This window comes from Furipterus horrens, unplaced genomic scaffold (genome assembly GCF_987537825.1).
Source record: "Furipterus horrens unplaced genomic scaffold, mFurHor1.1.pri manual_scaffold_4, whole genome shotgun sequence".
NCBI lineage: Eukaryota > Metazoa > Chordata > Mammalia > Chiroptera > Furipteridae > Furipterus > Furipterus horrens.
The window spans coordinates 152,152,525-152,157,063 of NW_028327174.1; positions in this window are offsets into that span (position 1 = coordinate 152,152,525).

Here is a 4,539-nt window from a genome sequence, read left to right on the forward strand (position 1 = left end):
CACATGATTGCACCAGCCCCGCTTCCTCCGCTCTCATTTTGGCCATGGAGCAGGGTGCCATACAAATAGCTGAAGGAGGAAGAAAAAGCCCAAGCATAGTATACAGATGAGTTGGCTAGGTTTGTGGGTGCAAACTGAAACTAGACAGCATCGTTTTAGCCTCACTCAGGCTGAAAGACAATGAAGAGAGAAAATTTCCCTAACAGGCAAGCAGTGTGCAAGACCATCCACTTCATGCAGAAGGAGAAGTGGTGCAGTGTGGGATGTGACTTGTGGATCACATGACCCCCTTTGCTCTGAAGTGTGTCCCCTGTTCAGATGCTATGTTATGTAGCATCCATGCCTACGCAACAGGCACTTCATGAACTTCTAGGCAGGGGTTCTGGCTCAGGCTCTGTGAGCGGGAAAGGCAAGCCCACAGAATAGGACTCTGTCCCTGTGAGGAGAAACTGCTGGCTCTTCCTGAACGAAAGGAAGCAATGTCATCAACTTACCAGCAGGTGGCCTGTTGTTCTCTTTGGGAAATAGTGCCGTATCAGGGTCTCAGCAATGGTTTTTGTTGCTGGCAGGTTCTACTTCAGAGGAGGCAGTAGTTAGATTGGTAAATGCAAGTTTATGCTATTGGGCCCACATGTAGCCTCCATCACTGCCATTCCATTCATGTAAACATCATGCCAGTTTTAGAGCACCCAAGGCTGAAAGCTGACTAATGTCAATGGGCTGAGACGTTTTGTCTACTTGGTTGTTCAGTGTCCACAATGAATGCCATTCAGTGGGTATTAACGTGTGAAAATGTTCACATTTTGTATCCACTCCCATATGTCCATTCGCATGCCTTTACCTTGGGCCTCCTTGTCTCCCATTGTCCTTTCCCCTGCAGGCCTCTGATCAGCTGTTTGAGCCATTGGCCAATGATTAGAGACTGTTCCAGGGAATCCCTGTGGATGCTCAAGGCCCATATATAAAAGGGTGTCAAGCAATGCATACAGACCTCTGATCAAGCCTGAAAACAAAATTTAAACAAAAACTTAACTCCCTCAAAACATGTTAATTGTTTTTATTCTAGCTAAAACCCAGAGCTGGTCCATGTCGCTTGAGGAGTTATGTTTTCACAAAATCATAGTATAATTTGAGCGTTCTATGTATACATGGTAATTCATGGGTTTCGAGTGATATTAACTAATCATTTTTATTTCTCTGTCATATGCTGACATGATCTTTCATTAAAGGTGTTGCTTTGTACTACAATCAGATAAACTTTCATTTTGGTCATATGATTTTACTGCTGCTCCTAAGCATTTCACCGAAGAAAGTAAATTAGGACAAGGTCAATTTTGCGTTTACTAGACAACAACCAGAACATTATGAATATACAGTTAATGTTTAGGCTATACTAGTACACTCTTTAGCAATTATAGTATTGAAAAACATAATCCTTCCTCCTCCAAAGCAGTCCTTTCACTAAAGAAAAAATATTGGCAAATGCTCTGTTTCCATGGATTTATGATTCTAATGGGTCCTGAAAATAAAATCCAGTCTTTGCCAAAATCTCACTTATGCTTTATATCAATAACATGCCCTTTATCCCTGCTTATGCATTTTGGAAACAGAGAAAAGCACCAATTACTTAAAAATCCATTAATTAGAACTCTAAAGAACTGATTTGGGGGAAGGGAGACATGTGGGAGTTGACACCTAACAGACTTTATTGAAAAAGGGAAAAATTGCACAAAATCATGAAGAATTGAAAAAGCAAATATTTTTAAGAATACATTTGAAAGTATATAGTTCAAATTTAAACCATTTTCAGTACCTAATTATATGACATCACTACAGGAAACCTCAAGGAACAAGACATATTATAGTTACGTTCAAGACATTCTACTTACAGAAATAAGTGTATTATACATTTAATTCTTTGATTCTGGTGACCACAAAAGAGGGATCAGAAGGTTACAGGGTTTAATCCTCAGTTAACTAGAAAATCAAATCAGCAACTTGAACCCCATGCTTTAAACAAGTGGCTCTTAATTTTAGCTGCAGGTTAGCATGGTCTGGGGAGCTTTCCAAATTTTTAATGCCCGGGTCCTACTAACACTAATTAAATCAGATTTACTGGTTTTGTTTTTTGCTTTTTAAACTCCCCAGGTCTTTCTCATATGTGGCCAGGACTGAGATTCACCACCATGGATACTTCAATTGTTTTAAGTTTTAGCTTACTAATATTAAATTTTAAATTTTAAACCAGATTAGTTTAAATTACAAATTAAATCTCTACCGCTGGATAAAGGCATATTTGCCAAGTGACCTTAATTTTTTTTCGAGTACTGGAAAAAGAGTGAAATCTAAATGCCTGGTTAACATTATGTATGATGGACTTCCAATCTTGATCCACTTTTAGGCACTGATATAGAAGGGAAACCTTGCTGGGTCTTTTCCTTCTGCGATAAAAGGATAGCAGCCTACTGGGGGGGGGGGGGGGGGAAGTGCACCTCATTCTTTTCTCCATTGTTCTAGCCCTGAACTCTGATAAAAATCCTGAAACTGAGAAGTGCAACTTGCAATCAGAAAGCAACAGTGAAATAAGCCAGACAAAGACAAATACTATATGATCTCATTTATATGTGGAATCTACAAAACCAGAACTCACTGAAACAAAACAGACTGGTGGTTGCCAGACGTAGAGTGGAGAGAGATGGGGGCAGGGGGAGGGATGTAGATGGTCAAAAGGTACAAAGGGGGTGGAAAAATTGAAAGCGGCAACTGTGAAAATGAAGTTAACAAGCTGAGCATGGTGGAGCATAGAATCTGTGGAAGAACATGAGTCTCTGATGACATTGTGGAGGCATTGAACTACAGCAGGGATATTCAACCATTATGCCACAAGTGGTACAATGATGTGTTGCAAGAATTTTTAAAACATGCAGAACCTGACTATTTAGTCAGGGGCACTGATCTCATTTGTCTTAGATTGTCACATAAAAAAATGACAACAGCCAACACAACAACAGCCATCTGGTGTGAAAGAATCAAAATTATACCATTTTTTTTTGTTAGATACGTAAAAAGTATATTGTTTGCTGTGCCACAGAATTTGCTGAATTCTTATTACTTGCAGCCAAAAGCATCTCTAATGGACACAGTTTTGTTCTATCTCTGTCTGTCAAGTTGTGAATCACTCAACATCTGTTGGCTAGTAACTACAGTTATTCTCAGTTTTGAGCCACAGAGTAACCCCAAAAGATAAGTGTTGCTATTCCCATTTTATATATGCAGAAACTGAGGCCCATACAAATTAGCTATCTTGTTCATGGTCATAAAGACCTTGGATTTAAAGCCAGATTCACTTGACTCAAATGTCAATCCTCTTAATTACATTGCTGTAAATGTCTTGAATATATATGAGGGGGGACCCCCAGAAAAACAGAATTTATTTATAAAAAAAATGTGTATTTATTATTACATATTTGAACTTCAGTCACCTTCAAAGTACTCTCCATTTGATGCAATACACCTATCGAGATGTTTATCCACTGTTCAACACAATTTTTGAACTCGTTGATTTTGGTGCCTTTTAGTGCTTCTGCCGTTTTTTGTTTTTACCTCTTCCACATGTGCAAAACATTTCCCTTTGAGGACTTTATTAATCTGTGAAACAACAAAAAAAGTTGCTCAGGGTGAAATTGGATGAATAGAAAGGGTGGGGCATGGAGGTCATGCTGTTTTGGGGCAAAACTAGCTCAACACTCAGCACAGTGTGGGCAGGTGCGCTCATAAATCACCCATCATGAAATGGGCAAACACGTTGAAAAAGTCTTCCAAAAATATTCACTGAAGCCAAATGCAGCCTCTCACAACACCACCGGCTGTAACACTAATACAGATGGGTTCCTAGAATACTCACCTGGCTGGGAGCCTGTACTACAAGGGGACCACCCTCCAGAATATAATTCCAGTTTTTTTTGAGGGGTCCCCACTTGTACAAGTCTAGCTGTTCTGATTAAATTGTATTCTTTATTATTTAGGAAAGCATTTTGTGCTTTTAGGAATACACATAATACTTGATATTTAGATTATTAGATATTTGAAGAATCGGTGGACTTGGTTAACTATAAAATTAGAATAAGCTTTGTTGCTGTCCTGCAAAACCACAAGGTACTTTCAATTCACTACAAACAAAAACATTCAGGTGAATCTTCTTTTTGACAGTAGAAAGGATTTGATAAATAACATTGTTAATATTAATCTGGGACTTCGATATTTGATATTTCTTCCCGGTGAAAAGGCACATGAATAGTAGGGTTTTGACGTACATGTGTAAGACAGCTATATGATGTGTCTGAGAGGAGGTGGCCCTGGAAATATAAATGTGTCCCTTCCAGGTATTGCGTGGTAGGGTATATTTGTGAAAATTATTATTATTATTTTGGCTAGCAAATACCATAATATTTGCCTAATAGGCTTGCTGATAGACTTGCAAGTCTTGTCCTGTATTTGCTTCTCTTGAGCACTGGAGAATTAATGGATTAAGGAAAGCAG